This window comes from Pezoporus wallicus, unplaced genomic scaffold, assembly GCF_028554395.1.
Source record: "Pezoporus wallicus isolate ANWC-B61680 ecotype Strahan unplaced genomic scaffold, APGP_CSIRO_Pwel_v1 contig_2439, whole genome shotgun sequence".
NCBI classification, from domain to species: domain Eukaryota; kingdom Metazoa; phylum Chordata; class Aves; order Psittaciformes; family Psittacidae; genus Pezoporus; species Pezoporus wallicus.
In genome coordinates this window covers 161,015-187,075 of record NW_026638501.1, presented here as the reverse complement: position 1 = coordinate 187,075, position 26,061 = coordinate 161,015, and the positions used below count along the sequence as shown (strand labels likewise).

The 26,061-nt window shown below is 37.9% G+C and overlaps 2 long non-coding RNA genes across 2 annotated transcripts; one reads left to right on the top strand and one right to left on the bottom strand.

Annotated features, from left to right (window-relative positions):
• Nucleotides 1-2,688: 2,688 nt before the first annotated feature.
• LOC130600086 (uncharacterized) lies at nt 2,689-17,446 on the bottom strand. The gene is made up of 3 exons (XR_008972373.1): nt 17,260-17,446; nt 10,666-10,747; nt 2,689-2,837 (listed from the first exon to the last, which is right to left on the bottom strand). It is a non-coding gene; the product is annotated as an uncharacterized LOC130600086 (long non-coding RNA).
• LOC130600085 (uncharacterized) lies at nt 12,226-25,988 on the top strand. Its single transcript, XR_008972372.1, has 4 exons — nt 12,226-12,335; nt 15,440-15,588; nt 18,367-18,420; nt 25,908-25,988. It is a non-coding gene; the product is annotated as an uncharacterized LOC130600085 (long non-coding RNA).
• The last annotated feature ends 73 nt before the right edge of the window (nt 25,989-26,061 follow it).

Below are 26,061 nucleotides of genomic sequence, written 5' to 3'. Positions count from 1 at the left end.
TGGATGGCTGAGAAGCTTCTTACAGGACTTGTCATTTTATTTAATATTTCTACTAATAAGTCTGCAACTGTTGTGTAAATTAACTAAATATTTAATTCTACTCATAAGTCTGGTCTGCACAAAAGATACATTTCTTTTTACTCACTCCAAGCATAAAAAGGCTACTAACTGTAGTGGAAAAAAAAAAACAAACCCCCAAACAAATGTATGTAATTTTTTTCTAACTAGCCCTGCAGCTCTGCCATGGAGGCTGGATTTTATTTCTGCTTGTTCATCAGGAACAGAATTGGCCCCCAGGGAGCTGATCTTTCAAACATGCTTAAAGCTAAACACATGAACAGTTCCACTGGCTTCAGTGGGACTACTCATCCCAAAAGCTGAGCACATGCACAAATCCCTATCATCTTACACTTGTGCAAAAAACAACACAAGATCTCTGTGTGGGTTTGCTCCCAGCTGATGATGCTTCCAATGAAGAAGGAAATAATGGTTAATCATTTTGGGTGAAAATTTAGCATTGGTGTAGCACATCTGAGACCTGAACTAGAATTGGATAGTATACTATTATACAGAATACAGAAACCTATTTATTTAAATCTCTTTTTAAACAGAGAACCATATCACTTTGTGGTGCAGGGATACACAGAGACTGACTGCTGCATTACATGGTAGAGTTGAACGTTACACTGCTTTGACTTGACAGGTGCCTATAAAGCACAGCAAGAGGTCTGGATAGGTTGAATGTCCTTGCATTAAATATGACTCCAAAACGGACTATTTGCTTCAGTTTGGGAATCAGCCCTCAATGCATCATTCAGGCAACAATTTATAGCATTCCTTAGTTAATTTGTATTATTCAATAAAAGGTACAAATTGAGATGTAAAGGTTGAATACAAAGATGAGATATAAAGAATAACAAAATGAGATGCCTTACACAGATCAGCAGACAAATTCAGAAGGAAAACCAGACAAATGACTGATAGGAAAGTAAAGCCAAGCAGACAGGTTTGGATCCTCAAAGTAAATTTCTACAAGTAAATCCATCTGAGGGAAAAAAGTTAAAAGTGATTATAAGAACAGCAAATTAAGCCAGTAATGTTACACGAAAAGTAAGGACAGTGAACAGATCTGCCTCCAACCAATACTGGTTACATTATTACACAATTTGTCTGATGTAATTACAGTTTAGGACAGACGTAGAGGTGAACACTCTTACATTTGAAGGAAGGAGGATTTAGAACCACAAGACTTAAATTGACCTGAGGCTGGAAATGAAAAACACAAAAGACTAACAAGAGCCTATATAAAATAACGACAGCAGGAACAGGATAGAAATAAATCTCCCACCAACAATAACACAAAAGAGAAATAAAAGACAGATTTCAAGACTGGCTCACTCGGGGCACAGTGAAATAGCAGTAAAGGCAGTGTGCTAGTAACCTCTGATCCTGGCAAATCCTGTGTTCATACAGCAATGAAAATTGTTAAATGGAAAGATGTAGCAATGCTTGTGAAGCTCGGTGGAGGAACGCACCTGCCTACAGGAAACAGCCTGGAGACTGATCTGCACAGACACAGTCCTCTGCATAAATAACAAACTCACCTGTACACACTAAATATCCTCCTATGTTTTGATCCAAACAAGTACAAGTGTAGGAATCACATCATACTCTGATCCTAACTCTTTCATGTCCTTTGAGACCCCCATGTTTGTCACTCTTATTAACAGGAAGGCAATAAGGATGGGTGGTTACATATGATTTTTCATTATCATCATATATTCATTGGGAGAAGCAGTAGTTTTCCCATCTTAGCAAATTTTTGATACTTTAACAATTTCCCATGCAGCAAGATTTAGTCAAGTCCTTTCAAACATTTTAGGAGAGGGAAAGAGTAACAACCAAACAGTCCAGTGGTACTTGCTGGCACATCTGGATTTTGTTTCTCTTGCAACAACAGGAACCCATCTAGGTAAACTGATGTTACGAGATGTCTAACTCTGACCAGAAGGCCTATTATGAAATATCTCAAAATAAATAAATTCAGATGAGAGTATACAGATTGATTCAACAGAAAAGCTTTGCCAAGAAATAAGTGACTGGCTACAACTAAAATGCATTGTAGTCTCTTGAATAGCACACTTTATTTTTCTATGAACTAGAATTAAAAAATTGAGTCTGTTCCAGCACATCTTTAAAGATTGAGACTTTGAGATATTTTCATTCCAGATCTGCTTCTTGAGTTTGCATTAGTATTGTCTGTTATGTTCAATCAGATGCTTGCAAAAATCATCCAAAGATGAAGCAAACTGCGTATTTGGGTTTAAACTGCTTGTGAGAATACAGTCTATGTAACACTGGTGGAAAATATTCAGTGACTGCATATGATGCTGACAGAAGACAGATGCCTAAAAGACAGGATTCTATGTACTGATATACATAAGGTAAATCTTAGCACATTATATGTATAATTATATATGTATGTGTGATAAATTCTCACTCTAGTATACAACACATTAAAATCTAATTAGAAGACTAAATTAAAAAATAGCCTGGTGATCCACAAGTACATTTCGCAGGTAAGATCGAGCCCCAAACCACGATCATACCATTGGGTGTCCCTGCCGACGGTCAGCAACAGCACCAGCGCCCCCCCTCACTCTCGATACCTCTGCTGCGGAGGGGGAGGAGGTGTATCGGGGGTGCCCCTCAGCTACTGCTGCTTTACGTCGAAGGCTCCAAAGAGGGCAGCAAAGGTTTGTTACCCTGTGCAAGCACTTGCTCTGTTTTCTTTAAGCCATGCAGGGGCTCCCCCTGCTGTTCCTTTGTTTTCAGAACTGTAAGAGGAAAAAGAAACCCAAACCAAAACCCCACTCCGCTGACATTTACCTTTTGCAGAGGAGGAGGAGAGGAGAGAGGCTTTTGACATGCTTCCAGCATATCACAGATTTTCTTTTATGTTCCTCTGCTAACTCAGTCTGCTGGCCTCAGTTCTAGATCGCTGAATATGAGATAGTTATTTGAGACAAAGATACGGTATTTATATGCAAGTATTTACATAGCAGATGTCTTCTTTGGACTATAAGAAAAGGAAATAAGTTGGCTATGCTTAAATATCTTAAAAGGAGATTTTCAGCAAAAAATGGCAGTTAGCTGATGCTCTACATGAGCTGGTGATTTTAAGCCACGTCTTATTCTTACCAGTTTTACTAGGAATGACATTTGGACAGCTTGATGTAGGAAACTTTAAAAAATAAAATGCCTTTCCAATCAGTGCTAAACGTGAAACCTATATGGGTCTTCATACTTCCACGTCTTGCACAAAGAAGCCATATCCCACAGGGAGCGAAGGTAGCAAATAAACTCTCCTCTGTTTTTTAGTAATGGGAAAACACCACCATCATAGCAGCAGCAGCACTCCCCACCCCCCAAAATAACCAAAGCTTTCTCCTGATTTCTTTAAACAGAAATAGGTGTTTAGGCGACCTTTAGCAGTCTTCTGAGGCTTTTCATCTTTCTTTGCTATTTTTATTGTTAAAGTTTCAGATAAATTGTGTGGGAAATTTATGTGCATGCAAAAGCATCAGTCTCGAATCTTTATAAATCTTTAGTCCATATAGGGAATTATCTAAAGTTAACTCCAAAGACTTCTCTACATTCATTACAAAAAGATGTAAAACACTGTAAAAACAATGGTGTTAATGTAAAGACAGGGTCAGGTCTTCCTTTTTTCACTTAAAGAGTTCAATGGAACAACTTCAACAAATTTCTTTCATTGGCCACTTGACAAAATCAAGCAAAAGGGGAAAATAAAATAAAAGGGAGACATACATTCTATCCCTTTTCAACACACCTTCAGGTAGGTAAAAAGTCACCCTTGAACTTCTACCTTGACCAAAAAGTATTAATTTCCCCTTTAAGCCAAAAGCCACAGTAGAAAAGAAACAAAACTGCTGTGCTGTCATTGGAAATGATGGCTTATAGAAACCTTGACTTTGTTTTATAAAAATCACCTGTTTTTTAAAACCCCAAAGAACACCACCATCAGTATTTCTATTGACAAGAATGTTCCTAAATGCCTTATCAGGGTGATACAATTTTCCACCTGTCTGCTGGAATTTGCTTTGCATAAAGATCTGGATGCATGCAAGAATGTGTGTTTTTCTTTTTCTGCCATACTACTAAGAAAGTAACTCAGGATCCCAGAGCAGTCTTTTGCTGCAACTAATCCCTCTGGATTTGGCCTAGCCTTTCAGGCTGCACTTCCTGTCTGAACCTGCCTATGTGGTCGAAAAACAGAATGAAAAAAAAAAAAAATCCCACAAAAATTCGGCAAGAAGCCATTTAACAAAAAATACCAAAACATTTGCTATGCAGGTTGAACTTCAAAGAACTGCTAAAAAAAAACCCACCCAAAAAACAACAGTGCAGAATCTGAGTTATTCCTTGGCTTCATCATACAGTGTAAGGGTCTTTTCTAGGATCAGGTTTGAGCCCTTAATAGTGGGAAACCCCAACCTCTTCACAGCATTGGGAAGAAACTGAAGGGTTTGTATCATCAGAGCCAAAACAATTTCACTGAAGCAGAGATTGGGGTTTGATTATTTTCCCTTAAGAGCAAGAATTGATTTAAAAATCCATAAAATAAAAAAATATTTATTTCTTAGTTTAAATCACGAGTAAGTTATTTCAAAAAATTCTTCACATTATCTATTTAAATACCAAAGTAGTGACTAAAAGATTTGAGTACCACATTTAGTAAGAACACAATTAAGAACAATATCCAGGACAAACTGACCATCTCTTCCATGAAATGGAAAACTTAATGTTTGCAAATTTCAGCTGATTCAGAGGACTCATCATCTGTACACATGGGCAGCAGTGTAACAAAGGATGCATGAACCTAAGGTTCTTGTCTCCTATATTAGCTTCATAATGTTGTAACTGACAAATGCAAAGTCTTCAAAGTGCTGAGCAGATTATTACCTCTATAGGTCATATGCTGTGTTTAGTTAAGTAGGCCTCATATACAAGTGATCAAATGACTGTCACTTTGTGAGCACTCTTGTAAAGTACTCTTGCATGATGGAGAGGCCAGCAGATCTCATGATCTACTCATGTGCACTGACCTGGCAAACCTTGCCACAACATGGCTAACTTCCCAACCCCCTCAAAAAGCAATACAAGTGCCTCAGAAGTTATTAACATCCATGAGATGTGAACTTAAGATTGGTGCGTCAGCAGTAAAGGTGAGGGGTTTTTTTTTTGTTTGGGTTTTTTGGGGGGGGTTGGTTGGTTTGGGATTTGTTTTGTTTTGTTTAAATAGTATGCCAAGGCATGCTTCTGCTTCCTAAATGGGGCATTTGAAGTCTGGAACATTCTATTTAGCTCTCATGGCAGCATAGTTCTTCCTTCACTATTCTTTGGAAAAAGCAGATGTAGGTTTTCCTGACCTTTTTTGTTTTTCATGATAGAAAGGAAAACAGTTCTTCTTGCCATGTTCCAAAGTTTTGTAAGCTTACAGAAGTGTTTATAAATAGAACTATTTTGATTACATTGTCTTAAGAGCAGGAAACATGTAATATTGCTGCAGGTAATACAAGAAGGTAGCAGAAAAAGCAGGCTGGTGAATATGAGAAAATCTGACCAGCATTGCTTCGTGCCACAGCAAACACCCAGTGCCTATACCACTTTTTATCATGGACACTGAGGCAGGATTAGAAAAAGAGTGCTTAAACAGACTATTTAACCCTCACTGACAGTGAGTGGAGCAACCCAGAAAGTTCCCATTCTTTCACTACCTATGCCCTCCAAACCATCTCCCTTCCATGCCATGAAATGCCACTTAAACATTTCTTTCCTTCCCAGTGATTTACTCTTTTGTAGATAAACTTAATCCTCCCCAGTGTCTCCCATATTCTTTTTTTGTGAAAACTTGTACCCACTACAAACTGAAGTCTTGCAAGAAAGACATACTAAAAGGAATTCAGATTTGGTGTTTTAAAAGGTAACAGCTCTCTTGACCCTTACCTTGTCTTCAGAGGGATATAAGTTCACTAGACACTGCATCAGCAGATATTTCTCAACAAGTTTCTCACAGTTTTAAGATCAAAGCACTCCTCAGAAAAATAGCCAATAACAGTAGCAAAAAAGTATGATACTAATGTATTCTATGTTGCATAGTATTCATAAATATATGTTTTATACCATTATCTCTTATATAAGAGGAGTATGAAACAACTGCATATTTTGCTTCACTTTCAAAGATAGTGAGAATTCTCCATTTTGCAGAAGTCCTTCTGTCTGATGAAATAAGATATTTCCTGCAATCGCTGAAGGACTGAGGTCTGCCAGAGAGGTTCGTTTTGCTTGCATCATCTTACAGTAACAGTCCACCAAGGTATAAGTTGGTCAGCATAGTATCTGGAACCTGCAGCTGAATTTTAAAGCCAGAGCATACTGTGGCAAAGTATTACAAAGCTATTTACAGTGACTCTAAGGCAAAGATCAGATCATAGTTTTGGCACAGAAGAAAATTCAACCTTCAGCTTTCTTCATGTTTGCCAATACCACCTTTATCTTGTCTAGCATAATTATTCGCTTGACAAGACTTTATTTATTCATTTTAAGAAAGAAGATAATAGCCTTTAATTACTACAGCAGACTAAAGAGGAAAAAAAAAGATAATTCCTTAAATCACATCTTAAAAAAAATAACAAACAAAAAAAATAAACCAACCCCAAAACAAAAACAAAAAACTTTTCCAAATGTACTCTTATTAAACTATTCCTCAACTTTTTTACTGACATTTTATCCTTTCTCTGGAAATTCTCTGTTTTTCTGAAATACCTACAATACAAATTCTAGATATAAATTTAATAAGCAGGTAATATATACCTTCACAAATGTATACATGTGTTCAGTACTAGATTCATATATATATTCTATATCACGGGACACATACATTCCATGTATAGTTGGATAAATAATAAACTAGTTGAGAAGACAGTACTAAAGAGGAAAATTACACCTTGAAATCTGACTGGGTGATTATATTTAGACTCTGAAAGACCCACTGAAGGGGGAATCATCTGCTTTACTAAGTAAACCCCTGGAATAAACACTGGATGTACAGTATTAGTCTGTAACCTAGCAAATTGCTGCAATGTAGGACACTGTGGATTACAAATGTGCATTAAATAACATATTGTTACAGAGTTTTTCCCCCCCTTAGGATGCACTCAACACTTTCCTCCTTCCTGTCTGACAATATGTTGCCATGCTATAAAAGCCCTAATGCCCATTTCAACGATTAGCTGTACATCAGCATTACTACTTCAAATCCACAAGTTTCGCATCAAGCATTAAATGGGATGAATATTGATCTGCTAAAGAGGATTTATTTATTTCTTGCTCTATCCAAAGATCAACTACTAGCAGCTTTTGGTGGATCTGTTGAGCTCTTACAGCACAAAGCTACTGCATACATGACACCGGACTTGACATTTCAGTTCTGGAAGAAAACCAAACAGTAAATTCACTGCAATAATCCTAGATAAATGAGATGATCACTGGAAAAGCTGAGATAGTTAAGTGGTCTATCAGAAAAGTCCAAAGGATGATATTGAACTGCTGCTACATAGTAACCTCTCTCATGACAACATGGCACAAGATCACCATATCAGATGCCAATATCATTGTCTTAAACAAAAGCACCATGTCTTCAGATTATCTTGGAACACTTCACAATTATGTTCTGAGCTGAAAACTGTATACTCAATATAAGTACAATCAGATACATATCATTATCACAATATTTACCCATCGATTCCTGTTTTGTTCTGTTCAGTCAGTAACACACTAATAACTATATAAGGCATTCAAGAAATAGATACGTATTTCAGTCCTCCCAGCACAGCTAGTAGGTTTCTTGTAATGTTAGAACTGTCCTTGAAATGTTCTTTTTAGTATATTTTGGTACGGATCACTTTCTACTCTTTGGCACTGATATAGTAGAAAAGCATACAAATGAGTTGATGAGGACTGCAAGCAGATTTAGAGATGAACCAGTGAGTTGCTTTGCCTTTTATACTCAAATGGCAAGGGCACAAGGGAGTGCTATGTTTTCACTAACTGATAGGGAGCATTTGAAATGCCAGTGTAAGAAGCCATGAAATTTTTGCTGTGCCACTTATACAGGAAACCGAAAAAGTCAGTCAAAACATTGCCTCAGTGCTATGATTTCATCAAGCTGTATCATTCCAGTAGCTAATAATGTCGTCCTAGTCATCTGCTAAATGTTTCATTTTTATTTATCTGACTTCATCAACTTGCCTTTCTGAGAGCATATCATTTACAGAACACATGGAAAAGAAATAAAACCAGTGCCATACAATAGGGATATTTGCTACCATTAAACATTGCCTCATTTTTTGATTCTTCTAAGATCACAGTTCTTAAAAAATAAAAGAAAGGAGAAAAACAAAAAGAAAAAAACAGGAAAAAAGCAGCAGCATGTTATCAGGAACAGATCTGAAAGCTGAAAACCAATGCTTTGTTTTGGTTGCTTGAACTCTATGAATTTCTAAACGGCCTTGCCACAGGTAGCACTCAGTTTAATTAGGTTTTTATCTGTAGAACAGTGTCTGCTTTGCCAAGGCTTGAGGACTTTGGGCCAGTTCCAAGTGTCAGTGAGAAAGAAACAAAATGTGTTTCAACATTAGCCCTGCATTTAGACAAACACAAACCACCTCTCTTTTTTGTTTTTTTTCTTTATATAGATTCCATTTCATCTGTGTATAAAATAAACCATGCTTGTGAAGACAGTGGTGGTGAGATACGTCCATATGTATTTCAAACATAGAAGCTTGTATTATTTATAAACCATCCTAAATAAAACAACCCAAAACAAGTCTGAAAAGGTAATCTGAAATCTGTTCTGGATGATCTCTGCCTCGTTCAATCTCTTTAATGGGACATTACACAAAGTTTTCTCTTCCAATAGACTGTGAAAAAAGAACAAAATGAAACAGTATAACCGTGAGTAAATAATGACAGGAGAGACCATTTTATGTTGCCCAATGTTTTCAGGGTATCTATATCTGGAACACATGAAACGATAGCACATTCATATCTCCTGAGAAGCAAGAATCATTTTCCTGTCTTTTGTATTCTCATAACATGGCTGTCTATAAACTGCCTTCTAGGAACAGCGTCTAAATTTGCAATGTAATTTGGTAAAAAGTTAATCCAAGTCACTAATTCTTTCCTTTTTTCCCACTACTAAATATAAAAATAATGGAATGTAATGTAAAAAAAACTTACATAAAAGGATAATGTCTATAAACTTTTCTATAGTTTCTTGGGAGTGGCTTTCACAAGGAAACAAAATCAAAGAAACAAAAATATTTGCTTAATTCTAGTTCAGTATTTAATACTTCTACCTAACAATAACTCCTTTCTTCACAAACACTCTGTAACACAGGTCAGTCTGAAACAGACTGCAATGCCTGTGGTTTGAATATAACAGCAAAATTTCAGACATGGTGAAAACCCGTATTCTACCTTTTATCCTCCCCGTGTCTTTTTCACATCCTTATGGTCATTTCTGCCTCTGCAACTTACTTTATTATTCTTTTATATTAAAAAAAAAACTAAACTCTTTTTTCTTCCTGCGCTTCCCCCTCCCCCTTTGCCCCAAATTCCTAAAATGTTGAAAAAATAGTCACTTTTTAAAAATTATTTTATGGTGAGTTTGAAATCCTTTTTTTTTTTTTGTCTTTTTTCTCTCTCCAGGCTTGTTCATCTTTAGAGCACATCTAATCTGTATGTAATGAAAAGCAAAGATGCCATAAATAGAGACACTGGTCATCACTGCAATAATCACAGTCAAGGGTATGATCAAAGGCTGTCCTGCAGAGCTTCCACCAAGTAATGTGAGAAAGAATAGCAGTAAGCAATTCATAACAGCGTAACTTCCTGAGGCAGCAGCATCTCTCCAATGTGCTATATTATCATTTAAATCACAGATACTTTCACAGGTCATATTTCCACACAAATTAACATTTTACCACCTAGTGCATGCATTCATGTTTCTCTTTTGGGACAAAACACCAGTTTATCTAACTCTACAGGTACATTAGGAAGTTTGTGAAAAATCAGTTTGTCCTGTCCCCCACCACTAAAGAACTCAGGTTTTTAGGAATGATCACAACCCAAACAGGGCTATATGATGCACTCCATGTACTACATGCACCATGTGAAATACAGATGAAGATTTTGTTTTCTTTTAGGTATTGTTTTAGAAGTCACAAATTCTAATACTACCTAACAAAACTCCTAGCCGCATAAAAAGATGCAATAAACCTCTCTAACAGTAGCTGATTTGTATGCAACATTGACCATAAGGGTAACTCTTCAGTAAACCTGAATCTCATATATAATGCATAGCAGTTAATAAATCATAGTAAAATCAGGTGGCTTAGAGCCAACAATACCCAACTCGTAATGGAAAGGGGGGAAAGATTTATAGAGAGACAGAGTCTGTCTGGATTTTGCTTTTAAGAGGCTCACACAGTGCAGTGGGAAGATCTTGCTGTGGTTTCCAAGCAGACACATCTGTGTCATGCTGACTCAGTCCTTCCCCCAGCATTGCCCCTCACTTACCCATGGTGATGTCTCTTCTCTCCAAAAGCTTCCTTCTTTGACCATCTGTGGTTTCTTGTCTATCTGCTCCCCAGCATACGAGCTGGAAAGGAGAGAGATCACGATGAGATCAGAGTATTGTTCTGAAATTTCACAAAAACACCCCACACTAGATTTCAAACTTAAAGAGGAATACTTGAAATGAGCCTGTTGAAACTGGTTTCTCAACCCTCAAAAAGCCATGCTACAAAGTATTCAAAGTGCCACATATTTCCCAGCTTTAAAATCCCATTTCATAAAAGGGAGAAAACGTACTTCAGTGTTTATAATGGGAAGAATGGGGTTTTTTTGCTTTAAGTAGCAAGGGCAAAAAAATCTTCTCAGTTCTTATTGGAGATCCAGGAGAGCAGGATATTATAAGGATCTGGGATCTGCATGGATCTGAGAAAATATTTATTTTTTCAAAAAAAAAAAAAGCCTTTTCACAGCAATCAGAGACCCTTATCCAAGCAAAAATATTAGTGCAAGATTAACACACAGCACCGCCAAGTGAAGCATACTTGCAGCTTCATCAGTAGTGTGATGTTAGTTACACATGTATAAAAGCCAGAGAATATACTTATTTCTTAAGAATCACATTCTGATTCTTAAACTGATTCTGATCCACAAAACTAATGCCGAAGTTACTTAGTTTTCAGGTACCTTCATGTATGTCATTCACTTTGACTAAGGGGAAAACACTTCTCTTTTTGGCTCAGTTATACCAAGTTTATGGTTGTCATTGCTGAGAGCACGCTGGCGGCTCAGGATTTGGCTTGGGAAAACTGCAGCAGAGTTTCTAAATCAAACTTAAACTCAATTCCACTTCCACACCCTAAAAAAGCAAACAACAAAACGTGTCTATTTATGCCAGGTTTTCTTCCTTTCTTTTTTGGTATTATAAATACCTGAGTGTCACACCAATACTACTCGACAAAAAGTTTTGAAAATCAAAAGCAAAGTAGAATTTGGAAATCCAACACACAAATAAACCAGGACCACCCTACCAAAATGAAAATATAATTAACAGAGCCGTGCGGATTCGCCCTCTGCACAGAGGATAAGCCTTTAACAGGTACTTTTAGGGAGCGACCGCTCTTTGCCCACGCCGCCCTGAGCCAGCCCTCCCCGCGGCATAGCTCCGCTTCTGCCGTACGGCTGGGGCGGCGGGGTAAAGCCGATTTCTCCGCTTCCAACCCACTGAGAGGACGGGGACCCGGGCGACCATTAGGGCCCGGCTGGCCGGGGGGGCCGGGCCTGGGCAAGGCCGTCACGGAGGCCGGCCCGCCGGCAGGTGGGCGCCCCCCTCGGGGCGTAGCTATGGGAGGCCGCGCCGGAACTCGAGCACCCCGCTCGCTCGCTCGCTCTCTCTCAAGTTTCGGCGGCTACTGACTCCCGTCCCCTCCGGAGCGGCGGTGCCCCCCGGGGCACAGCCCGGCCCATGGCGCTAGATGGCAGCACCCGCTTGCGGAATGTCGGGAAATGGCACCCGCCGCGGGCAGGGCCGGGCAAGTTGGCCTTAGGGAAGAGGGCGGCCAGTGCCCCGGCCGCGGGGGCCCCGGCCCCTGACACACAGCCCGGGCTTCAGAAGCGAGCTTTAAACTTCATCTCCGGCGCACAAGATACAACATGCGGTTGTAACAACACCCCAAGTAAGCATGGGGGTACACAAAGAAAATAATAACAAAAAATACCCCCCCCCCAAAAAAAAAAAAACACACTCAGACTAGGAACAAAATCACCTCGGGACAATTGACAGAAATAACGTGAAGTCTACTATTTCAGCAGAAGATAAATATTTAAGTATAGCCTACTGCCAGGGAAGGGGATGGGATTTTTTCCATTGACCTCTGTAGCAGCAGGACTGAGTTCAAAGAGTGGAGTAATACATTTCTCACAGCTTTCCTCTTGTGCTAGCTTATTTTTTACAAAACAGTTTCTTTCTTTTCCTTTACAGGACAAATTACTTGCAACTTATTTGCTGTGTCAAATGGCAGTAATGATAAGTCCTTCAAACTGATGGCTAAAAGCCAGTCTCAATAGTATTTATTTAGGGATAAAAATAAGAAAATAAGACCTCTTAACATGTAACTCCAGTTTTTTCACTTTTTGTGTGTAGTTTAGTCCATTTTGCAGATTTTTGATGACATAGGGCAATAGCACAGTTACAGATTTACAGAGCTTTCCATCTCTGCACTGCTTTGAGAAGGGTACAAAGTTAATTCACATGAAATAACCTGTATGTAAAACTGCCTTGCAAACAAATGGGCAAGCAACTTGTGAACTACCACCTAAGAAACTTTTGGCTGCTGCCACCCTGTCCTTCTGGGGCTTGTCTGAGCACCAATCCAGCTGATTACCCCACAACAGCTCTCCCAACATACCACCCCCTGCAAAACCAGCTATGGGCAGAATCCACTCATGTTTATTACTTTGCCTCCAGAAGATGGCCATGGGAATCCTATCTCATGCAGGTGCAACTCACCCAGGTGCTGTTAGAAGGGAAGGACAAGTGGGAAGGCAACCACCCAGAAGGCAACACCCATGCACTGCCACTGCGAGGAATGCATCAGTGGAAAGAACTTGTGATTTTCAATCCTCCCTACTTCATCAAATCGGAAACAACGAGGCCCCAGAGGAAGTACAAGCACAGAGTATGCTAATGAATGAAAGCAAGACAATCATAGCAAGGTTTTTCGTGTATCGACACAAGCATCAGATTATGTTTTTTGGCAAGAAATGTAAAGCTACGAACGATACTCCACACTGTCTTTACAAATAGCCAAGAAAGTGTTATTTCAGAATTCATAGTCAGACTTGGTTATATTTTGCAAGGAATGGTCTGCTGGCAGACTCTGAGGATCTACAGTCTGTACAGTGTCTCGGTCTGCGGTTTGATTCTATAGCTCTTAGCCAGAATATTCCACTGTCAATCAATCCTAACCAGAAAAAGATACTGCTCTGGCGATTAAGTAAAAACAATAACACATATGAACTAAGAAGATCAGATGAAATGGATAGCAGAAAGTATAAAAAACGCAGGTCAATGAAGCAATAAATGGTTAGAGAAGTATAAATAATAAACATCTTTTCTGTCATCAAGATCCCCACACTGGAACAGAAAAGAACAAAAATTCTAAATCTCTTTTCACCAAAATTCCAGTTAAAATATTATTTTGCTGCGCAGAAGGGGGAAAAGAAATAACAGCCTGCCTCAGTCCTGCTGCCTCAGCTTCTGAAAGAGAGTTACATGCTTCATGTTCAAGAGTGCTGATGACACTACATGGGTGCAGCCTGTCTGAAATGCATTTAATTGCTGTTTAATCCCCATTTATCACTAATGGATGAGACTCAAAGAGGAAGTGGGGGTCCCTAAAATCCATATTGTTTTCTTCTAGTATTTCTGAAGTCCTTGATAGGCCATGTGTAGAGTGTCAAACAAATATAAAAAATGCAACTGGAAAATAGTACATTAAGCTTTTGTATTAACTCTCATTTGGTAATGGTTTGTAATATGGGCTGTTTGAAATACTGGTACAAACTCAGCAAAAGATGATGCAAGATTAAATAAAGAGGGTCAGAAGTTTGGGGAGAAGCACTGAACAGTAGCAAAGGAGCACAGCAGCTGTTACACAGTGCACAGCAACGCCACAGAATAGTTTATGACAGGAAGTGCAGAAAATTCCACAATTCACCTGAAGCTACAGTGGGAATTATGTAGGCAAAATATAGTTATTAAAACTGGAATGTAACCAAGACTTCAGGGGCTAATAACCCTTTTTTTTTGCAAGAGATAGCAAAAAACTCCCCAAGCATCTTTGTTGACCACAAACTACAAGACCACAGCTTAACATCTCAATAGAAAGACACGGATTTTTCCATATGAATTGTCACAAGAACGTGATCTTTCTGGGAGATGATTTCCTGGCCAACAATCTCCATTTCCTTCTATAAACTGCAAAAAGCGTTAGTGATTTTGGGATTAATATATATATATTATACATATATACACATACACACACACCCCTTTTTTATATATATACATATATATACGTGTGTGTGTATAAAAAAGAATCCTCTTTACAGCTATTTCCAATGGTTAAAAAAATATGGCCAGTCTTGAACTGGAATTTGACAGTAGCAAAGTGAATACATTTACTCATTGTCGTATCCTTTACATTTCTTCATGTTAAAACGTCATTATTTCTTGCCTAAAACTTTACTCAGTTTGAAAGGCCAAATATTCACTTCAATGAAGAATTAAAGTACCTGACAGAAAAATCAGACTACGCAGAGCATGTAGTGTTATGTCTGCATTTATAAAACACATACAGATCATGCACAAATATTTAGGAATATAAGTGCGCAGGCTGTGAAAGTACGTGTGTATTAGGACCATAAATACTCCTGAGAGTGGAACACATATGTGTATGCAGTGTGTATTTCTGTATGCAAATATGACTACAGTACAGAAATACGGATAAGCGTTGTGTGTATTGTTCATTTAAGGTTCTTTAGTGCAGTTTAAAAGATTCTTTTGCGATGAAATTTGAGACGCATGTGTTTCAATGAAAACTGTGTAGAAGAAAGCTATCCAGCTCATCCCAGGATTAAGCAGGTAACGAGTGCTACTCCAATTTATCAGACCTGTTGCATGCAATTATACATGCCAGAGAAAAATAATTTTTTGCAGATGTTTATTTAAAAATCAAACTTCTTGTGTTTTGCTGCATTCAAAGATACATTTCTTTTGCAGAGACAGAAAGCAGCTGCAAAACAGTATCGATTGCCATTACATCTTGCCACATGAAGAAACATGCAAGAGGCATTCTCATGGTAAAAATGCAGTCACCTTTAAAAATGGCAACTCCTCCTCTGGATGCATGCTGGTATCAATAAAATCAGGTAGCTTAGAAAGTTCAGTTAAATTGTACCTATAGTTAGATCTGCTAAAGGAGCAGACACAATATTTTTCCCTTCTTTAAATGTAGTATGGTGAATGCTGAATATGTTAGAAGATAATTACTTGGAATGTAAAATTCAGTGTTTTAAGTAAGTAAGAAAATGCCACATTTAGAACTGCCAGCCAGTTCAACTCCTTCTTTTTAAGCACACACACATATACATATACACACAGGCTACTATATAGTCTTTAATTACACAAGAATCTTCATTTTCTCTGCCTTATTCAGTGCTTTGAGTGAGAGCACCGCCTAATGCAATTGATGCTGGATAAACAGATGCAATGTTCCAAGTGTTTCACTTTTCAAACAAAAAGGTTTTCTTTTCTCCTCAAGGAGAATTTTTATTTAAGATACATGCTGAGTAAATATATAAATACTGGGACTACCTCACTGTATCCTCCCTCCTCATAAATTTCTTGCCTTAAATTGTTCTTTTGAAGATCACACTAGGTCCACAATCCTGAGTAGAGTTTGGAAGTACACATAAATGGAGCTGCTGCAGTCTGTGTCAAACTCTGGTATCTGCAGTTCTTGTCTGTGTCAGACCTGCCAGGTACACACCAATGCACACACACTGCCTTCACCTGGGAGTAATGTGGCCTCATTAGCTTATGCTACTAGCACCCTGCCTCTAGGACTGGCTTGGCTATCTTAAATACAACTCTAAGTCTGGAGGTGGTTTGTAGCTTACAGCACTGGCTGAAGGAGCTCATGCTCACCCTTCCATACTGCTGGTCTTAACAGGAGAGCTGCTACCAGAAGATGCAATTACAGGCTTGTTTACGAATACACAAGAGAGCATTTGCCCACAGGAATCTCTTTGAGAATTTGCCCTTTAGGTACAATTACTGAATTTGCCCCCCAAACTGCAATATCAGGTGCACGCTTGAGCTCTGGGCTTTACAGGTATGGCTGCACACTTAAGAGTTAATGCTAGCTGCTTTGGGTAGTATTACTTACTACTCTTATGTCCAGACTCTGCTAATTTTTGTTGTTGTTTTTGTTTTAAGATAGTAATTCTTTTAATACCTACAGAAAAGAGGCATAAATAGCTATAGAGTTCAGTTTCATTCCCCAAATTATTTGTAGTTAAAGTCAGCTGGAAATTTAGCAGGCATTATTTGTAACTATGAATGGGGAACATAAACATTTATGTGACCTTGGCATTCATATCACAATTAACTATAAATTCTGACTCAACTCAAAATTACTTACAGTTTTTATGAAAGCCTCTATATGCTTACACTTCACAAGACTAACCAGAAAACCATCCAGAAGTTAAAATTGCCATAAGGAAGATTTGTAACATGAAAGGTGTTTCTAAGGACAGCTATTAAAAAAATATTCTGACAGAAATACACAGGAGTTCCAACTCAAACAAGGGTTATTCACACAAGGAGGCATTTTGAGATTGAGCCCTAGTTTGTAATTTATTACTTTGGATTGCAAAGCACAAAATTTTAGATTACTTTGTTATCATTGAGCTTCATAGCCTTTGAAAACCTTTGTTATTTGCCTATTTTGTATTTTATTTTTAATTCTTTGCTTCTGCTGTCCCACTCCTCCCCATACCAGTCATTCCTGTTTTCTTTACCTTTACATTTTTACATACCTCAAGCAAAGTTCAGATGTTTATAGATGGCAAGTACAAGGGTGAGGGGATGAGCCCACACAAGAAGCAACTTGTTGGTTCAAACAGAAAGCAAGCAAATGGTTAGCAGATTTGGACTGCTCATTGCAGAGCAGGGGCCTGGACAAGATGACAGCAACAGCCTGCTTGAAAGCAGGTTGGGACCATTACTGGTAATTATAGTTAATCAGCAACAATTGTCTTGACCAAGATACAGATCAACATTGAGCACTAGCCTAACAGGATCTAATGAGTGTAATGGAGGATGAAGAAAGCCTGATTAAACTTGCAAGGCACTGAATGACCTGAGCAGATGAGGCACTGTAATTCCCAGACCCTCTCTCTCTTCCCTTCTGCCTCCAGTCCCTAGTGCCGAAAGCAGTGAGTCTTGGGGCTATATGACAATACAGACTGTATTGCAGTGTGCTGTCAGTAGTGATTAATGGGTCAGAAACGTGAGAATTTGCATTCAGATATGAGTAGATATATGCATTTTTTTTTAAAGCAACTGCAACTACTGACTGATTTTATGCTATATAGCAATTGTTCTTGAAACTAATCGATAATGTTGTTTAGCAGTCTAAGGCTATCGCAATACCCAGAACATTTTCTTTTTTAAAAGCATTTTGCAGAGGTAATGAATACCTAAACATTTAAACATAATTGGAAAAGGGTACATGCTTTTCTGTATCCTTATTGGTATTGCTCTTTCCATTAGAGTCTAAATTGATCAGAATTTTTTTTCCTCATGAAACTTCTGTGTGAGAGCAAACAGTTTGAATCCTCAAGATCCTTCTTAAGAGTATAGCATTCTCATAAAACACTGATTACATGTTGGTTATGTACGGAATTAATTCTAAGTAAGTTTTGATCTGAAAAGTTTCTGGTTCAAAATAAAAATTTGAGAAAAATAAATTTAAGAAACATGTATTTTGGCCTTTATAGCAAAAAAATGTACTGATGCAACAACGGCAAATCTTGCAAATTTCAAATTAAAAAACCATACAGTTTATCTCAGTATAGACTATACAAGTAGTAGCCTCACAGGAGAAGTATGCTATAAAATGTTTTTATCTATTGACTCTTCAGGCTTAAGAAAGTGAATGTGGAAAAGAATTACAGTTCTCTAGACTTCCCCAGAATGTAAGTACAGATGTATAGACTCTTAACTGAAACACAGCCCTGCCAATAATCCTTGTACTTGAAAGGAAGAGTAATTTGGCCAAAAGTAGAAGAAAACCTGGGCTTCTGGTGTGACACAAGCCATCAAAACATCTGAAAGCTAGTTAGCACTTGTTACACCTGTGTTTTGTCTGGCCATAATGACACATTTCTCAGTCTAACCCTATTCTCACATATGCTTCACATTGTATATATTCCTTAAGGGAATTCTGTAGCTAGTTTTAGCAGAAGTGGATAGCTGGAAGGTTCTTATTTAGCAGAGGGTCTCTGCTGACTTCCAGTTTGTTAGCTGGTTTGGTTTTTTTTTGTCTGATATTGATTTAATTTTTACTGAGCTTCTAAACATACACAAGCACATCATTATTACTGACATAAATACTATTAGCAGTGCTGCACTAAATGTATAGCCTGGCACAGCCTTTTGGGAAGGCTAGTAGAATGGTGCTAGAGTCTTGGCAAACTTTAGGCAAAGTTCATGACCAAAAGAAATCTGTATGCTTTTAAGATTTGCAGTGAAAGAGGAACAACAGGTTGACGTTTATTTTTTTCAGCTAAACATCTCTTTTTTTCAAGAAATGTGGGACAAAAAAAGCTAGTGGCTGTGATATCTTAACTCTTAAGAGATAGGACCTATAACCAACATAGACAACACAGATTGAAAACCTCTAAAACTACTTAAGGTTATTCTGAGGTAGTCCAAGATATTGGTGAAGTGTATTAGGGGTACCTTGGAATCCACTATGCAGATAAGGCATCCCATGGTTGTTAGCTTTATTTCATTAATTAAACCAACCAAATCAACAAAACGTTAATGATCTAGGAAACATCGGTCTTTTACACTTTCCTCCAAAAGCAATAAAAGTAACTTAAGTGTGCCTACATTCAGTCTAGGAGTTTTAGAAAAAAATCTTATACTCAGACAGGAAATGTATTAAATTTAAATATGAAGAAAGTAAAAGATGGAGAATTGACTCTTTTGTTACTACTTTTTTATTCTCCCTGTTGGTCATTCTCAGTCAAACATTTGTAGTTCATTTTTAACTAAAAAACATTTTTTTTTGTCATTTTTCTTTACTAGATTGAAGAGCCCTTTTACTATCCATCCCTCTTCTCTGCATAAAGACATTTAACATTGTAATTCAAAGACATCTGTGTTCTTTTCAATAAACTAGAGCTCCTTAATTCCCTCACTGCAGCACATTTTATCTCTTTGTCCTAAATTCTTTTTTGTTTCCTCTTTTCCACTCCAATTTTTCAACACCATTTTGAGTGTGCCAACACCAGAACAGATTAGACTACACCAGTATCGCTTAGTGTTTGGAGACTGCTAAATTCTTACCCAAAAATAGAGATGACTTAGCCCTTGCACCAGACTCTTTCATACAAAATTTAAACATTGTAAAAGTATGATTTAGAGACATGCAGTTTTTGTGCAAGAAATTTTTAATGAAGAAGAGACAATCTACTACCATAAGTCTTTAGCTGTCTGAATGGAGCTATCATGGGACATTAGTCATGCTCAACAAGAAAAAAATGGCTTTTGATGTATAAGAGTATTTACCCAAGATGTAGCTCTTAAGTTAAACACATTTTTAATGATTTAAAGAAGCAAATCCAAAAGTTTTGGATATCATGTAAGCAAGTCTGAAGAAAACCTGAGCTCTTACAAGGGTTACTCTAAGGCCTTATTCCCAGGCACTGACAGGATAGGAGCAGTCACGTTTTCTATTAAATGTTCCAACAGCTTTAACATCTTTTTCATCCTGGAATTAATTATTCTCAATGCCACCTTGATTGAAATTGTACCAGCACAAGATTATTCCAGTACAATTACTCCTGACACGCATCATGTGAAAGAATATAAATGTTCACAGGACTGAATTAGTTTACCTACACCAGTTAACATGACACACAACTGCTTGTGTGGATTGCTTGAAACAGAAGAGTTCCTTCTCAATATATAGCATATTTAGAGAATTGGAGATGCATTATTTGAGCTTCCACTTTCTTCTAAATCATCTAGTATAGGCTAAAGCAAGAGTAGGACAAACCCAGTAGATCTTATTTCAGTTGCTAAGTAAATTAATCCATGCATCTTCTTAACTGCTTATTGTGCAGTTTGTTCCCAATCTAGGTTTTCAGTTTATGCTCTTCTGTCTGTGAAGGGAAGAAAAAAAAAAAAAAAAAAAAAGGGGGGATGGTGTCTCTCTATTGTTTATGAAATATGGCTGTCCTGAACTTCAGTGCCTCTTTTTATCCAGTTCCTACTAGAACAGTATGTTCTCTGAATAACCAAGAGATTTTCATTTCTACTTAAAGGAAGTGTGATTAAATGAACTATTAGGAATTATTCAGGTTGGGTAAGAATCCAATTCTTGGTCAAACCTCTTTTAGTTTTAAGACAGGCAGAAGTCATGCTTCAGATGGTTTCCTTTAGTATCCCAGTTACTTTGTGCTTCAGGGAATGACCAAAAATACTGGGCCAGTTGCCTTCCCCCCTCCCCGAAAAATATAGGAAAAGTCAAGAGATTAAGACCGTAATTTTCTGTAATTTGGTACAAGTAATTGTAGAATCGTTTAGGTTGGAAAAGATCCTTAAGATCATCGAGGCCAACCATTAACCTGGTACTGCCACGTCTACCACTAAACCTTGTCCCTAGCTGCCACATACACGCATCTTTTAAATACCTTCAGGGATGGTGACTCAACCACTTCCCTGGGCAGCCTGTTCCAGTGCTTGACAATACTTTCAGTAAAGAATTTTTTCCTAATACCCAATCTAAACCTATCCTGGTGCACCTTGAGGCCATTTCCTCTTGTCCTCTCACTAGTTGTTCTCTAGACCCTTCACCAGCTTTGTTGCCCTTTTTTGGACCTGCTCTAACACCTCAATGTTTTTTTATTGTACTGAAGGACCCAAAACTGAACACAGTATTTGAGGCCCAGTCTCATCAGTGCCATGTACAGGAGGACAATCACTTCTGTAATCGTGCTGGCCATCCTATTTCTGATACAAGGCAGGATGCTATTGCCATTAACCACCTGGGCATACTGATATAGAAGGACTGAGTTGGTTCTGCTTGGAAGTTATGTGCTTCTCTCCCCTGCCCCGGTGTTAAAAGGTGAGGTCTTTATCTTTTATAGCCTTCCTGAGCCTGATATGCAACTGCAGCCCATAACCTTCTCGAATTCATTTCATATCAATGCTGGGACACATACTAGAACTGGGAGCAGTGTATTACCTTTTGCCTTTAAAACGTATACATGCATCCTCGAAAAACCAACAGAACAAGGGAGGACCGCCAGTACATGCCACGTTCTGCAGTGCCAGCAGGATGCAAATCATTCATCGCATTGCAGACCCATTTTACTAATGCAGTCTCAGCTCAAACCTGCTTCTTGGAGCGGAAATGTAAGAAACTAAGGATTTCCTACCACCACCATTGCCAGAAGGAACATATCACACTGAAGCCAAGAAAAGCCCTTTGAAGATGTCTTTTGCTGTAATTTTGCTGTAATTTTGCCAGCACGCTAATTATCCACAAAATTGAGAAAATCAATATCCTTTCTGCTTAAATGGAAACTACTTTTTTTTTTAAGACAGTTGCTACTGCTTCTTCAAATGAACTTACACAGGAGCTACTAGACTCTGTTTTCTTCCTTTGGTGAAAATAGTAACAGCAAGCAGAGCTATGACAAGGAGTTCTGTGAGATAGAAAGATACTATCTGAAAGTAAACTCTTGCACACATACAAGAATTTTGCCCTAAACTTCAATGACAAGGTTTCATCTTAAGAGAACTATAAACTGATGCATAGAAACAGTTATCTTATTCAGTTCATAAGTCTTACAGTAATTATAAATTCCAGTTTAAACTGGAAAGAAAAATTTATTTAGTCAGTCATTTACTCCATGTTTATTAAAAACATTATTCCAAGGCTGAAGAATTTTCAGTGGTGTTTACTATACATATTATATATGTATATAATATAATAAGTATAAAGTAGGCTATATTAATTTTGGTCACCACTTTTCTTTTGTAAATGGAAATCATCTGTTGTATTTTTTTTTTTCCAAGTGCTAGAAAAATGTCTCTTATTTGAGTTAAAGAAAAGCTCATGCATTTTATTTATGGTTAAACAGTACCACTATTTCCTAAAGGTAATTTTATGCATATACTTCAATTTTAGAAGTTTCTGACAAATAGTCAATTGGAAATATCTGAATCCATTATAGTGTGTTCATACTTGTCTAATACCCTATTAATTCAGAAATAACTGACTGTAATCCCCAAGAAGGGAGAGTGCTGAATTTTCTTTTGTTTTACCTGAACTCTCCTTACAATTATAAAGGTAAACTTACTAGCTCAAAGAGATTTTGATTGCCATCTGCCAGTACTGTGATGCCTAATAATCAACTTATTACCTGCCACAGCCAGCCTTAGATTCTTCTTGGAAACATTAAATATTTTCATTTTATTGCCTCCACCTGTAACTTCTATATAAATCACTCTGCATCCTCTCTAACCTACTTTGGGATGCTATGCAGCACACTATACATCAGATTTTAGCTCAGTACTTGGGCTGTGTGTATATAATTTTTCAACTGCTTCAGTTGGTTTATGCAGACGTAGACTGGGTCCAGTTGCAAACATTCACATCTGAAGTGAAGAAGATTCTTGGTCTTGCTGTACGTGTTTGTTCTGTCTCATACTTTCTGCCTGAGCTGTTACAACTACATTTTACAGGGTCCTCTTCTAGCAAAGTTTCCATTGATATGTTATTATTATATGGCCATTTATATAGACCCAACTGTGTTATTTCCATTTTATTGCAAGGACATAAAAGCTGGAAATCTACCAAACGTAGAAAAAGGAGCCTAAGAACCTTTGAAAACAAATGCCTTAGGGAAATACTGGGTATTAAATGAAGTTGATTTATAGCTGCTGCCAAAATTTGTCAAAGCCTAAGCACTCCTTACATCCAAAGTTATCCAGAAAAGAAAGTAGAAATACTTAGATTAGCGATACCAGCCATATCACTGTTAGATATACTAGTTGGTTGTTGCCAGCATACATGCTGGCATGATGAATGAAATAGTCCCAACTAGAATGGCCCCATCCATCCCCACCTCAAACAATTCTTACAGAGGAAAAACTAATGGGAAATAGAAACATGGAGGTTGTGTGAACAGAAAGCAATTGTAATATAACACAGAATAAGATCTGTACTTAGGAGGGGTTCAGATTTGTAATACAGCTTGCAATATCAGAATCAACATGTAGGAAGAGGAGAATATGAAAACTAGTCTTCATTCCCTGAATAGTTTTTTCTCATACATTCTAGTGAATTCTGTATCTTCTTGTACCCTAAGGCTTGGCTAAGTTGCAATTATGGAGGTGAGAGCAGTTGAACTGTAGTAACAAGTCACATGCAAAGCCTTTGTCCACCTCAGTTGCAAGACAATGTCATTTAGATTCTAGTAATTCATGTGATCTTGCAGTCACAGAAGGGTTAGAGCAACTGGATGGAGAGTTACCCACAGCAGACTAGCGTAGTAGACATGTCAGAACATGTAACTGAATTACGCCTCAGACTTCCAACCAGCATATTGGTTATTTAGGAGAAAAAAAAAAAACACAAAAAAACCCCAGAAATCTGCTGTTAATCACTGAATCACTTCCCCCAACATTTTTAAACATCTTTCCCAGCCACTTCTATGGTTCATACTTCTCACGGTCATTATTGCCTTCCTTTCTGCTTAGCCAGCTACTCTTTCATTTATAGTTTGGAAATTCACTTCCATAGGTATATAATTAGAAGACTTTGGTTGCCTATTTAAGGCAAGGAATGAACTCTTGCTCCTTTTAATGTTTGTCCTTCTGAAAGCATCCTCCACATGTCTCAAGCCTCTGGGCAATGCTTTAATGCATGTAAATTAAGAAAAACAAATGATAGAGATAAGCATCACATAGGCCATATTAATAAAACAGAGCCCAATGATTTCAAGTTGGAGGCAATCTCAACACTTCTCAGAATAAGAGAGTTTTCTCACAGGTAAGGCGACAAATAGTGTTTGGGAAATTACCTGTCCTTTCAGAGAGCTGGGTTTAGCTTTCATTCTATGTTATGCAATGTAGCATGTTATTCATGCTACACACTAAATGTCTGGGACAGAGTCAGCAGCAGACTTGGGACTTGCTGGTAATTGAAAACAGGTTCTGAAGCAATGATTATCACACAGTAAAACTACAGTACTCCACGTGCTGCACAGAGCCAGCCAGTAACCCTAGCCATTTTCTTTTCATCTGACAGAACAGGCATTTGAATTTTTTTTGGCAGTTGAGCAGTAAATGCACTGTGAACTTCATTTTCAAGCTGTGTTGATATCTACTGGATTTACTAATCATCGAATATCGATTCTGCACTAAAACAAGACACATGGTTGCAAGTTCCAAAACAGTAAGTCAAAAGACTATTGCACATTATGTGATTGTAAGCTAGCTAAAAATATTCCATCTACTTTGGCCTAGTGTCAAGTTCTCAGAGGTCTGATTTGCTGTTTCTGAGAAAAAGGTTTCAGTCTGAATTGTATACCTGGATTTTGCAAAGCATCACAGCAAGTTCCTCAAATTCCTATCCAAATTCACTAACATGCATTTTCACTTAAACACTCCTGAGGATCTCCTTTAAGCATAATTTATATCTTGAGCTAAAGCAAGAGAAATAACCACAGTTTCTTGGATTTGTAAGGAAGCTACAGGTGAAAGTCTAGTTAGGACATTTAGGAATTTGCACAGACCTTACTGTGAGAACCAAGTCAAGACACCCTCTAAAGATCCAGTTTCTCCTTCCAGAGTAGAATTACAATTCAGGGAAGATAACCAAAACTTATGGCAGTGAATGTCTGGAGACTGAGCTACCAGATATTTCCTCTCTCATCCTGAGCAAGTCACATAAAGCAGAACTCTGCTCCCACCTTTGCAAAAATGGTGTTGTAGGATCCCAGTGCACTGTCTCTGTTAATTTTAACTGCTGACCTACCCAGTAAAAATGTCCTTTTCCCTGTCAGCTCTGCAGATTTTGCTGAATGTTTGCCATTCCTTTTTATTGCTACTGTTAGTCAGTATTTCAAAAGCCAAACAAGGCCATAATTTACCCCTTTACAATGTTATTAGCACCCATGGCTGGCATGGACAGATGGAAATTAGAAAACAGTTGCATGGATGATACAGAAAGCCTGAACTCGCTTTCAGATCGCTGCCTTGGCTTTGCAGGGTGAGCAGGATTAAAGGGTAGTAAGAATTGATTTTCTCGTAGAAGACAAGTATAGCTATCTACACAGTGATCAGGTTTCTGGAGCAAGGGAACATAATTTGCAGAATTACTTGATTTTTCAGGCCAGGACTGCACCTGATGTACGTCTGTACCTTTTTTGTCTTTGTCTAGTGAACAAAGAGGGTTGCAGCTGAAAGTTGGAAATTTACTGTGTGAGACCCATTCAGAGGCAACTATTAAACTGATCTTTTGGTATGTCAATTGAATTTTATAATAATTTAATTGGGGGAGGTTTTCATACTTGAGATCCTAAAATTATGACAAT